The 13,157-nt window shown below is 59.7% G+C and overlaps 1 protein-coding gene across 1 annotated transcript in view; it reads right to left on the bottom strand.

The window, feature by feature from the left end:
* Nucleotides 1-6,832, bottom strand: part of CNTN2 (contactin 2) — a 29,813-nt gene extending 22,981 nt beyond the window's left edge. The window contains exon 1 of the mRNA XM_035346953.1: nt 6,649-6,832. The gene's annotated coding sequence lies outside the window, so the exon portion shown is untranslated. The remainder of the gene's footprint in view (nt 1-6,648) is intronic.
* Between the last annotated feature and the right edge of the window lie 6,325 nt (nt 6,833-13,157).

The raw sequence follows: 13,157 nt of genomic DNA, 5'->3' as shown, positions 1-13,157 counted from the left end.
TCTTGGCTGGAGTTGGAGCTGCAAAACCTGCCCAGCGTTAGGTACATTTTGTCCACCTCCAGAACAGCGTGTTTCAGCAAGCTGCGAGTGGTTTTATCGGAATGTGTCTGTCCTCTACAACCGGCTGTGCTCAGGAGAGGCAGATTTCGATGCCAGCTCCCGATTCAGCCTTTCCTCAGCTTCTCGGGGCTGACAATCCGCCGGTGGCCCCAGGCCATGCGGCAGCAGGAACCCAGACGCCGTCCCACAACAATCCTAAGCAGTGAAGTCCCCAAAACCCAGTGGCCAAAGCCCCCCCAGAGGGGGTTGCAGCCCCGTGGGGGGTTGCAGGGGCTGGACGCGTTCCTTATTGCCCCGTGGGCTGCGGCGTTAGCACAAAGGGCGAAGGTGTGGGGCCAGCACGTGCTCTGCAGCGCCCAGCCTGGCTCCTTCTGCTCGGGGGGATGGAGGTGGCATCTGCAGACAGGGAACTCGCACCCAGGTGGGGTGGATTGAGCCAGGTGCTTTCAGTTGAGCCTCAGCCAAGCCTTGTGCCCGTGCTGTGGGCAGGGGAAGCGAGGTGCACGGCTGAGATGTTCAGCAGCCCGGCCTGGGGACAAGGGAAATGGCTGGTGGCAGAGGGAGAGGGGCCCTGAGCTCAGCCCCTGTCCCTGTGGAGCTCCCCATGGAGCTGAGAGCTGCCGTGCGGGGAGCAGGGGGGTCTTGGAGGCTGATCCCGAGCCCCCAGAGCTCAGGGGGGCCTGGCCGGCCCCGTGCCCCCAGGTGTGAGTGATGGCCATCAGCCCTCGTTAGTGTAATTGCTAGAGGGCTGAGCTCTGCCCTCTTGGCTCAGCACAGGGGCTGGAGAACGTGCTGAAGGAGGTAGGGGAGGAAAGCAGACAAAAGAAAGTCCTTGGGGGGTGTTCAAGGCCCTGGAGGAGGAGAGTGGGTGCTGTAGGGTGGCAGCTCCCCGGTGAGAGCTGGGGTTAACCACTTGATGTGGCTGCGGAGCCTGAGCTCCCCTGGTGGCTGCTGCCAGTCCGGGGTCTGCTGTGCTGTGCTCCTAACCCCTGGGTGGTGTCTGTGGCCGTGGCCCTCCCCTGGGAGCAGCCCCAGCATCCCGCCTGCCCCCTGGAGCTGCTGCCTGAGCCCTGTTGTGCTTTTAGAAACGAAGGCGAGCAGCAAAACCTATCCCAGGGTAGTGCGGCCTGCAAACGTGTTTGCTTGTGGCTGGAGGAAAGGTTAGCTGTGGCTGCTGGGCCCCCAAATTGGGCATCTCCGACTCTCGGGGATGGGGTTGGGTTTGCTGGGGTTGTGGTTCCTGGTGCGTGTTGCTCACTGGGCTGGGAGCTGTGGTTCCCCCCTCGTGCAGCAGTGCTGGGGGGCTGTGGTGCGCTGCGAGCCCCTTTACACCTGGAGCGGTTCAGAATCACCCCGTCCATGGAAACCAAGGCGCTTCTCCCCCCGACACCCGCGTCCGGGTAGGGGCTGCTCCTGCTCCCCTCGCAGGGCTGCGGCTCCCAGGCGTGGGGGAAAGCCCGAAGGCAATTTCTGGGGTGGCGCAGCTGGCTGAAGGATCTGGTCTGTGAGATGGGGGGGAGGAAAGAGCCTCACGTGTGCGGGGGGGTGCCTAAAGTAACCCACAGCTGTGCAACCTACAGGGCAAATCAGATGGCTGCTGTAGGTGCCTGCCCCTGTGGGGGTGCCCGGGTTTGTACAGCTGTGTGCAGGGGGCAAGGTGCCAGGGGAAGGGTCACTAACAGGTCTCTGGTTTCATCTCACAACCTCGGTGCCTCGGCTCAGGGAGGAAAGGCTTTGGGCATCAGCTCTGCGGGGCCGTGAGACGAGCTGGGGGGGGGCACAGGATGGGCGCTCTCACCCTGTGCACGCCCTTGGGCTACACTGCCGTGCCTTATTATCATTGATTAACTTAATTTTAATGTATTTATCAGGATCAGTGTTTGATCGGCACCTTCTGCTCTTGAGAAGCTCGGAGCAGAAGCTCAGCTCGGTGCCAAACACGCTGAAAAAGTTGGGAGAAAAGTCTGAGAAGGGAAGGTGCCGCCGTGGGATGCGGGAGCTGCTCAGGCACGGCGCTGCCTGGCGGGCAGGGCTCTGAGCCTCTCCTGCCTCTGGCATCAGTTTTATGGGAGATGGCCCCGTGGTGAACAGCCCGGGGGGGGGGCTGGGAGCCCCTTGCTGGGGCCAATGCAGGAGTGGATTGTACAGCGCGACGTGAAATCAAGGCCTGGCCGGCCGCGGGCTGGGCTGTCCCGATGGCTTTGTGAAGCTCCCAACATCGGGGGAAGGTTTATTTTCACCTGGGGACAGGACAGACCCATCTGGTGCCCCGGTGCGGGGAACAGCAGGGCTTCCTGATGCGATCCCAGCAGGACAGCCGCATGAAGGCGCGGCGTCCAAGCACTGTTTTCTCTGTGTTTAAGTACTTTTTTCCCTAAATAATTGGGCGGTGCGTTTGCGTGCACCAAGGGTCACAGCACCCCAGTGTGAGAGGCTCTCGGTGGGAGTTTGGTTTAGTTCAGCCCCCATCCAGCAGGCAGGGCCTGGTGCTCGTGCACAGCTCATCATCTCTTTGTGCGGAGGACAAAGCAGGGATCTGCTTTTGGTCAGGGGGCGTTGATGGAGAGCTTGCAGGCACACGGCTGAAGGGCGATGGCTTTGGGACCGGAGCCGCTGGCGCGGCGAAATCTAATTGCCATAAAACAGCCAAAGCTGCGAGTGGCCCCAAATAAATGCTTTTTGCTGCTTTTCTGGTGTGTCGGGCAGCTGGAATTCAAAACCTGAGCTTCACAGTGAGTTTTTTTTTAATTGGCCCAGATCACATCTCTGGCTGTAATCACCCCAGAGCCTGGGGGTGCTGGAAGTCCAGCCCCAAACTCTGTGCCATGCAAACTGCCTGCAGAGCTCCCTGCACCGGCTCCAGACACCAGCCGAGGGTGGGGAGGAGGAAATCTTTCTGGATTTCCCCCCGAGCTGGACACGAGCGCGGTGTTCGACCGAGGCCGCCAGCATGTGGCTCCTAAGCTCTCCCCGAAGACTTGCATTTCAATCAATAGCCTGAGTCGATAGCAGCTGGAAGGATGCTCAAAGACTTTGAAAACAAGGCCACGAGTGACTCCAGGTTAGCACGTGGGTGTTGGAGAGATGATGTCTGCCTGAAATCCTTGTTACTGTGCTGATTGGGGTCGCTCAAGTTCAAGGTATTTGGTGCTCCTTATAGAGGATCCCCCGCAAATCCGTGGCACGGCAAACCACGGCGCAAGCACAGCGGGGTGCAAGCCCGCAGCCTCTCCGTGTAGGAAATGCAGATACTGGGCTGGGGTTGTGGCGGAGGAGAAGCTGAGAGAGCCCTGATCGTCCTGGCAGAGGGGATGGGAGCGGGGTCGGGGTGCGGCTGTGCCCTGCACTTGCTGCCACCGTCTCCCCAAACTAAAACTTTTCCAAAATAAAGCTTCAGATCTCAGGTTTTCTTTTCCTATATCAGAGCACGGCACCACCCACTGAGCACGCACAGCCTCGGGACATCCTCAGCCCCGTCAGCCTCGCAAACTCACCCACTTTGTGCTGTCGGTGCTGCCGTGGCGTCACCCGCAGCAGCTCTTTGATGTGGCACCGATATAAATAGCTCCCTACCTGCACCCGAGCCTGTCCCCTCGCTGTCTGGTAAATCACTTGGCGAGAGCTGGACCCCGGGAGAGGCTGGAGTGAGGAAAAATAAGGTCCCTGCAAGGCACCGTGCACCCGTCCCAGCCCCGCAGAGCTCCTTGGCCCCGCTGCACTGCTGAGTGTGCCGGGGTGATGGGGATGCTGGGGGACGTGGTGAAACGGTGCCAGGATCCCTCTGAGCTCCTGGGAAACGCTTGGGATCTACCCGTAACGATGGCGCATCCATCCTGCTCCTCTGAGAGCATCATCTAAGGACGTTCATGTTCAACCTTATGTTCAACCTTCTCATCTGTCTCTGTGAAAGTGGTTCTTAACACTCAGCGTCTCCAGCTAGTGCCACGCTGCTCTCCGCCTTATAACAAGCACGAAGCTGCCCAGGGCGCCCACCCGTCCCCCTTCCCTTCCCGAGCAGGGGCTCCCTGCTTTACAGCTCTGCTGCGGGACCGGCAGCTCCGTGGGTGTGCGATAAATGACACGGGATAATTTAGGATGTAGGCTGCTGAGCTCTTGGGGCATCCACACCGGGGTCGTGCTGAAGGTCCCTCCGGTAGGATCCCGGACCCTACAGCTGTGTCGTGGCAATGGGACTAAGGGCGTGTGTCAAAGGGGGTGGGGAGGAGGGGGGGGGGGGGCAATGACATGTTTTGGGTTCATCGGAACAGCTTTTTAGAGCTTGAGGTTTGACCTTGTTTCCTTGCCTGCCAAGACACCTGGTCTTTGTCCACAGCCCCCCAGGTACCCAGAGCCAGGTAGTGTCTGGGAACCCAAAATGAGCCAGATTTGGTTCGCTGATCTAGAAAGAGCCTGGGAGAGCTCGTTAGAGCGGGTTTTCATGATGTTCCCTCCCTTCCACCTGCACTGTTTGACTCCTAAAGGACCCCAGGGAGGCCTGTTACCTCCTCCTGTGCGTCTGGGCTTTAGTGCTGCCTCTGGGTGCCCCTGATCACCACGGGCTGCGGCTTTGGTTCCTCGAGCCTGGGAAGCCTGACACGGTCAGGCAGGCGAGCAGTGCCTGCAGCTGTGCGGGGGGATGGCTGGCAGTGTTGTCTATGCCACTTCTCCCCTTGGCACATGGCTGCGGGGGCTCGCTTTGTGCCCGGCCCCCTCAAGGGAAACTCTCCGAGCACTTTTCTTAAAGCCTGGGATGCCCCTCACTGGCCTGGCTTGTGGTAAGTCTGCAGAGGCAGTAACAGCACAGGCTGCTGGATTCTCTGCAGAATGATTTTCAGCGAGCGAAGTGGTTGCTGCTCTGTTGGGCAGTAACGGATCAGGTGGGGGAGAGGAGCCCTGCGGTTCCTTTGTCTCAGTCCCTTGTAGTCGTGCTCCGGGCAGGGCACGCGGCTGGGCTGAGCTCAACCTTGGCATCTTCCCTCGGGCACGGGCCCCCCTCGCCTCTCCCTGGAAAGTGCGGTTATTTCTAGAAAGTTTGGGAGCTGTGCTAGCAAAGCAGGCAGCTTTGGGGGTTGAGCTTGTCCAGGTGCTGCTGCCAGCCGCGCTCAGACCTCAAGGGCACAGCCAGCCTCTGCCTTCCCTCGCTGCCCCAAAAAGGGCACTTGGCGAGGTGTCCCCCAGCTCTGGGGGGTGTGCGGTGCCCTGCTCTGATTTCCCCCTGAGCCTGGGATCCTGAGCTGCCCTAGGGGGTGGCAGGCACACTTCTACCTCTGCCGAGGTGCCAAGAGGTCAGGGACCTTGCACGAGAAGATGGCTTTCCCAGGCTTGCAGCCAAATATGTAGCCTTGGGAGGTTCCCCTGGGGATGCAAACCTGCTCCTAAATCCTGTGCTTCAGCTTTGTGCCCCGGGAGCTCCCTGTGGACGTGCCTGGAGGTGGCCCAGGAGGAGCAGGAGCCCTGGGGCTGGCCGAATCCTGCTGCCAGGGAGGGCTCGGGTTGTTCCCCGCCCTCGGACAGAGGCTGCTGCCTCCCCCCTCAAAGCAACCAGTGTTCCTTTAGGGAGATTACAGCCTCAGGAATGCTCCCCAGCCCAGCCAGAACAACAATGCCGTGGGAGTGGTGCAAGCCTTGGGGGAACAGGGATCGGGGATCGGTGTGGATGGGATGCGGGGGGGTGGGGGGGGGGGGCGGGGGGGGGGGGAGAGGGGGGGGGGGGGGGGGCCCCCCAGCTCAGGAAGTTTAAAACAGGGACCGGGAGCCCCCCCCCCACCCCGAGCACACCGCTGCTACCACAGCCCCGAGTGGGGACGAGCCACGCCAAACCCTGCCGGGTGCTCCCAGCCGTGGGTGAGCTTCTGTCTGTGACTTTGCACCGAGAGCCCCCCGCTCCCAGCTGCAAATCCCCAGCCAGCCTCAATCACAGCAACGTCCCCCAGAGCACAGCTCGCACCCCCACCCGAGATCTGCACCCCTCGTGGGAGGCGGTGGGGGGGATTTGGGACACCGCGCTCATCCTCCCTGTCTGAAGAGGAAGCTCGGCTCCTCGGACTGTGCTGCTCTTGGCTCCACCAGCCCGTGCTGGAGGTGCCGAAGGAGTTTTGTGCAGCCGGAGCTTTGCAGCCCCCCTCCGACCCCCCCAGACACAGCAGCCGAGCATCCTGACAGCGCGAGCCGGGCTCTCCGAAGTGCCACCGGCCAGAGCGCATCAGGCAAGGCGTAACTGCAATAATTAATAACTAATAATCCCCAACCTGCTCCAGAACAGCAATTTCTGTGCCAATCTTGCTCGGCTCAGCCCCTGCCACAAGTGACACCGCCGTAGCCCCCCCTTTCCTCCCAACTCCACCCCCGGCTCCTCTCCAGCTCAGGCAGAGCCTGCGTTGCGCCTGCAGAACCATCGCATGGCGAGAAATGCCCGCGCCCACCCCGTGCCCTCACCTCCCCGGCCCCACGCGGGACCCAGCAGGATGCGGCCGCTTTTCCCGACCACGCACGCCGGAGGAGAGTTGGCTGTGCTGGAAATGGTGCCCAGAAATCCGCGGCCTCCTTCCTCCCACGTTGGCTGGAGGAAAGTGATGGAGACGCGCTTACCTCATGCGGGCCCTCTGCTTGTGCATGAGCTGGGGGAGAGCGGGGCCCCGCTGCCGCTGGAGCCTCTGCTGCGAGGCAGAGCTTGGTGCTGCCTGCCCGAGCGTGGCTGTGTGCGCCCGAAGCCACTGCAGCATCTCTGCATTAGGATGTGCTCCTCCCTCTCCTCCCTCCTTGCGTGCGCGCTCCCTCGCTCGCTGCCAACCACCACGCCGGTCCCTTGAGAGGGTATTTTTTTTTATTTTTTTTTCCCTCTGCCTTTACCTCACTTGCCACAGTCCAAGGACCAGTCAGAGAGGCAGAGCGACTCGCAGCATCATGCATAATTCATGCCCAGCCTCAGCAGCCGTGGCTGCTGCTGCTCCTGGCTCCGGCAGAGACCCCTCGCCTGCGCCCATCGCCTCCAGCTCGCCCCGTCCCTGGGGCCGGAGCAGGTGTGGGGCCTCGGGGCTGAGCTGCCCCATGTCTTGGGGGGTGGGAGCAGAAAAAAGGGACCTTTCTCAGCTTGGGGAGTCTCAACGGGGATGCCCACCCCTGTGCAGCGTGAGCGTGTTCCTATAGATATGCACGCCCCCGGGGCTAAATGGATGTAATTACGTGTGTACATAGCCGGGCTGTGTGAGCACCCCCTGCTTAAATAGACGTCTGGAGCTGTATGTGAGCAGTACCAGGCTTATGTGTGCACACCCCCCTGCTTAAATAGAGGTGTGGAGCGGTATGTGAATGTTGCCAGGTTCATGTGCGTGCTGTGGAAGTTGCTTTCTAGCAAAATTTGGGGCAGCTCCGCTGAGCCAAGCGCCCCTGTCAGATGTGGGACCCCATCTGTGTGCTGGGGGCCGGGGACTCTGCAGAGCTTGGCTGCAAGGGGGGCGTCTGTCCAGGGGGGTGACACTATGAGACGTGACAGGGACACTCCAGGACCTCCTCTGTGACACCCTGCGGGCACTGAGGTCTGGGGGAAGGAGCCAGTTCCGATCGCATCGGGGCGAAGCGGGAGCAGAGCGGTGGGGAGGTGGCACGGCCGCCCCGAGCCCTCCTCTCAGCTCCGGCACAGACCTGCTAATAACGGAAGGAGATCAATGGGCACCGGGCTGTCCACAGGTTAATGGCCTGCAATTACGGAGGAGTAATTAAGGCATTAGTATCTCTATTGATTGGCAAAGCTCCAGCGGTCCAGACTCCTCCAGCCAGACGGGCACAGGCAGGAGTGTGCCGGGGCGCAGGGTGGGGAGGACGCCCGCCGGTCCTCCCTGTCCTTCCCTCGCCCTGCTCTCCCTCCTCTGCTCTCAGCTGCTGGTTTGGGGTGAGACCAGCAGAAACTGGGCACGGCCCCTCCTACAGCCCTTGCTGGGGTGGTCGGTGCTCCCTGATGGGCACCACTGCCTCGCGGAGGTGTGTGTGTGAACATGCCAGCGGGCTTCCACTCCTCCCTGCCGCCACACATCGTTTTTCTGCTCACTTTTGGTGGACAGAAAGGAGGAACGGGGCAAGATCCTGCACGCTGCTGCCTGCCCAGCAGGACTGGTGGGGGCACCGAGCGGAGGGAACCCGAGGGATGTGAAAAATCCACATCCGTGGATGGAGGGCAGAGGAGAGGGGGGGTCCTGCTGCTCTCCTCTGCCCCTCTCCTCCCTCCCTGCTCTTGCAGCTCCCCGGAGCTTTCTCTGCTTCTTACGAGGGCATCGCTGCCCCTCGGGTGTTTGTCCTGGTGCAGACGCACACCGAGAGCACAGCGATGGCAGCTGGGAGGGGGAACAGCTCCGTAAGGGCTCCCTTGAATATTTCCAGAGCTGATGGAGGTCGGCTCTTAGCTACAGTAATGGGGACGGGTGGAGCTGGAGCTGTCCCCTCCGAGGGCAATCGGGGCGGTCTGACAGCATCGATCCAGGCCCTGCTGCCTCCCCAGGCAGGCAGAGGTCAGGGGAGAAGTGTTGTTAAATGCCATAAAAAGGGCCGAGCACTAATGTGTGTGCGTCTCTCCCTGCATCGATCGTGAGGATGAGGATGGGTCCCGTGTTGCTTGCTTCGGGGCAATAAAATTGCTTTTTCCAACAGGAGCGATGGGAGCGGGCAGCATCTGTCAGGGAGCGGGCAGGGTGGGGAAATGAGGGGTCTCAGGTTTTATTTAGGGTCCTCCTGGCTGAGCCCACCTGGTTCAGAGGGGTTTTGTTGTGAGTCGATGGAGCAGCAGCGGGTGCCCAGGGGCAGCAGAGACAGTGGCCACAGGGTCGGTGCCTCTGCTGGGCCAGGGGACACCGGGGTGTGGGTGCTTCAGGATGGCTGGAGGTGAAATCAGGATCAGGCCGGTTATCTTTTGGCAGCTGCCAATCCAGGTTGCCGAGGGGGCCGTGTTGGGCTGAGTCCTGGTGTCACTCGGGGGTGTTTTTAGAGCCCCGTTTGGCTGTGTCACCACCCGACGCCCTCCTCTAAGCCCCACAGCTCCTCCACCTGCACTTGGAGGCTCAGCCCTCGGTTCCTATTGCTTTGCACACAAGACAAAGGTTTTGTGGGACTTTGGGGATCCCCAAAGGTTTTAAGGGATCCCTGGGATCCAGCTAGTGTGAACTTCTGCATCAAGGCCAAGTGTGATTCCTGCTTCATCCTTCCCCATCCCAAAGGGCTTTAGGGAGGGGACCGAGGATGGCTGGTGCCTCCACTGCCCCGGTAAGTGCTGGGGAGCTCTCCTGGAGCTGCAGAGGTGCTTTTCTTCCTCAGGGGGCGGGCAGGGGGGGATAAAGCCTGCGCCGCGGCTCTGGAGCAGGAAGCATTAATACTCTCATCCTATTAGCGAGGACCGCAGCAATTACATCTTCATTAGCGAAATAGCCTTGTGTTTCCCCCCCTTCCTTCAGCCCATTCTCGGCAAGGCTTTGCACGAGGGAGCTGCTGCTAAGAGCACTCCGGAGCCTCGGGGGCAGGCGGGGAAGGCCGGGAAGTGCAGGAACGGCCCCGGGGAGGGACAGAGCTCCTCTGCCAGGAGCTGCCGGGTCCGGGGGGGCTCTGAGTTAAACCCTGACACTCCCCCATATGTTTGCTGGGCCGTGAGGGCTCCCTGCTCCGGCTTCTCTGGCCTGCTTGAGGGTGTTCATGCTGTGGTCAGTGCTGGGAGGGAGGCAGAGCTGTGGTTTGCAGTGCGGCTGAGCCGCCAGCCAGCACCACGAGTGCCCGGGGAGCTGGGGACTGGATGTGGCTGCTGGGCTGGATTGCAAGCCTTACACCTCCATGCCTCGGTTTCCCTGCCCGGAAAGGCTGCTGTTGGCTGCTCCAAGGCTTCATCGGCCTCCAAGTGGTTGGTGAGGGCTTTGTGCTCCCACGCAGCCCACCGAGAGCGGTCACTGCTGCTCCTGGGGTGGTTCCCCTGATGGAGCAGCCCTGCAGCCTGTCCCCTGCAGAAACGCCGTGCTGGGCCAAGGAGCTGTGCAGGAGCCCCCGTTCTTGCACCCCGGCTGCTGCTCTCGCCTCTTGGCACGGTCCTGAGCGGTGCTCAGCCCCTGCGCCTGGCTGGGGGCGATGCTTCCCAAAGCAAAGCACGCAGGGCGTGAGTCTTGGTGCAGGGCTTTGCCGAGGTACCCCAAGGGCTGCCTGTGCGGGGTAGCAAGGGGCCAGCTGAGGTTTTTAAACTGCTCGGTCACATTTTCCCCAGCTGGGCCACCGAGCCGTGGCAAGGGCGCGGGGTGCTCTGGGCTGGGGCACGGTCCTGTCGTGCCACCACCTCCCCTTTCAGAGAATCATAAAAGCATTTAGGTTGGAAAAGACCTTCAAGGTCATCGAGTCCATCCTTCAGCCTACGGTGTCCCACCACAATTTCTGGGTTCTGGTTGGGCTTCTGGGGAAGGGCTGGGGGCGCGGATGGGGCCAAACCGGGTGGTGACACCGGGGGATGGCGTGGTGTCACCTGGGGCTGGAAGCTGCTGGACACGAAGCGCAGGCTTAGCGTGAGTTTTGAACAATGTTTTATTATATGTTTAGTGTTCTCTATACAAAAAAATCCAGTCTTTTCTTTTTACAGTGATTCAAAAAAAATGATATCTGAGTATTTTGGCCTTCTTTCACCTCTCATGCAGTCAGTTTATAAGTCCTTATATTAAACACTTTTTCTGGAGTCCATAAATCTTGCCGTAAAGTGTTAATTTTACAGCTTCAGATACACAATTCTCATTGGGACGAGTGGGATAACACAAAGGTGTTTTCTTTTTTGCTTTTTTTTTTTTTAAAAAAAAAGGCAAATAAATACACAGAATACTTGAGACCAACCAGGAGGTTTTACAGAGAGGATGGATGGAGAGATATTTACAAACGAAAGAAAAACAAACCAGCCCAATATTTTCTTTGTGGCGTGAGCAGAAGAAACACACATGGAGAACTCTGAACCGCAAAGGAAGAGGTTTGTGGTGTGTGTCTGACACGGGGTTGTACTGCGTTGGACAACCAGAGCCCGATGCCCACTGGTGCAGGACACGGAGAGACGGGGGGTGCTGGGCAGGGGGAGCTACTGACGCAGCGGGTGCTCTGTTAGGACCAGAAAAGCAGTTATTTCCCTCAATAAAACAGGTCGTAGTGCAAGAAATAGAAGATGGGTAGGCTTTATTATTATTATTTGTGACGTTTACAAGGTTGGTTTATTTTTTATTGCTTAACTGAAACCGTTTGCTGCTAGTACACGATTAAGCCTGGCACGGCGACGTTAGGCTGCACGTTGGACCCGCAGCACCGCGGGGACCTGCGCCAAGGGGAGGCAGCTGCTGGAAGGGGATGGGAGGGATGGGATGGGATGGGATGGGGATGGGAAGGAGGGGGTGGGATGGAAGGGATGGGATGGGGATGGGAAGGAGGGGGTGGGATGGGATGGGACAGGGATGGGAAGGAGGGGGTGGGATGGAGGGGATGGGATGGACAGGATGGGATGGGATGGGAGGGATGGGATGGGGATAGGAGGGATGGGATGGATGGAGAAGGTAAAGGATGGATGGATGGGGAAGGTGAGGGATGGATGAGGCAGGTGAGGCATGGATAAGGCAGGCGAGGGATGGATGGGGCAGGTGAGGGATGGATGGGGCAGCTGAGTGGTGCTGCTGCGTGGCTGTGCCCTCGCCCCAGCCCCATGGCAGGGGGCTGCCTCTCAGCCGGTGGCTTAAAGCAGCTCCCCATGGCCGGATCCATCTCTGGGGGCAGAAGTGGCCGCTCAGTGTGGGCTTGGGGCTTTCCTCTGCAAGAAGGCAGTGCTGGACGGGGGGTGTGTGGGGGGGATATTGTATCCGTGTTTTGGGGGGCTCGTACCAAATCATGGTGATTCCTGCAGCTTCTCTGTCTCACTGCAACATCACTTGAGAGGGGACAGGAGCAGCCTCGACCACAGCAAAGCAGCAACTCTGCTGTCCCGTGCTCGTGACCCTGTGGTCGGTGCCAGCTGGCCGTGCGCATGAAGGACGTCACGAGGCCACGTGCTGTGTTTCGGGGGGGCCGTGCCTGAATGCTCCCAGCAGAGCTGGTGTCCAAAGCCATGGCAGGGTTGAGGTGTGGGCTCAGGCTCTTCTAGAAGCAGGCTCAGCTTTGCTTGGTTGGAGTTGGACCCAAATTACCTTGCTCCAGCTTCTAAGAGCTCTTTGATTTGGGTCTGGCTCACCTCTCTCTATTTATATTTTTAATTTTTTAAGCCTTTGCCCGTAATTCAGCTCCTTAATGAAGATGCATCTTTTGGAAAAGAGGAGGTCAGAGCATGCCCTGCTCTGGAGAGGCTGTGCAGGTCCTGGCGAGGGACAGGGACCCCTCAATGGACATTGTGGGGTGGGTCTGAGCCCTCCTGCACCTCCCTGCTGATCCCTGCTGAAACTTTAGGAGAAGTTGCAATGAAATATAGTTAAAAAATGACTATATCTTACAGCTTTTGAGTAATTTTACACACAGCCAATACAAGTAACTCATGGGCCCTCTGCAGGCATAGCATTCCTTGCCTGCGTGCTCACAAGGAAGGCGATGCTCGGATTCTCAGTGTTTCTGTAAGAGCTTTCTGGGGCTTGACCAGGCTGAGCCCAGCTCGTTCCCTGCTCGCCGAGGCCGTGGTGTGCTGGGCACGCATGGAAAAGCTGCGTGGGGAGCGCTGCTCTGCTTCCAACAGGACCCGGAGAGGTTTGCTGAGTAAAGCTGTGGTTAAGGGCAGGACACAAACGGAGGCTTTAATACAGATGGCACGTAATACAGACACACGGCACAGAGCACCCTGCTTCCAGGGATGCCTGACCAGCTTCCTCCAGGGTTGGAGATGCCGTATGGTAGCCGAGAGATTGCTGGTCCCCGTGAGCAGCCGGTCTGCCAAGCAGAGACAAAGCGGGGAGAATTTCTGTGCCCAGAGCCTGCTGCTGGGTGGTGAAGGCTGCAGGTTGCTCTCTCCACGTTATGCAAACTCAGCGCCACTGTCAGGACAGCCGTGGGCTGTCACGTTGGCGATTCCCGTGACCGAGAGCCGCGTTACATCGAGCTTAACGTGTCTGCTTCCAAACTGAGGGCGACTGCTG

The sequence above is a fragment of the Oxyura jamaicensis genome, chromosome 26, assembly GCF_011077185.1.
Source record: "Oxyura jamaicensis isolate SHBP4307 breed ruddy duck chromosome 26, BPBGC_Ojam_1.0, whole genome shotgun sequence".
NCBI classification, from domain to species: domain Eukaryota; kingdom Metazoa; phylum Chordata; class Aves; order Anseriformes; family Anatidae; genus Oxyura; species Oxyura jamaicensis.
Note: the sequence above shows the minus strand (reverse complement) of the source record. Positions and strands in the feature narration are given on the sequence as shown.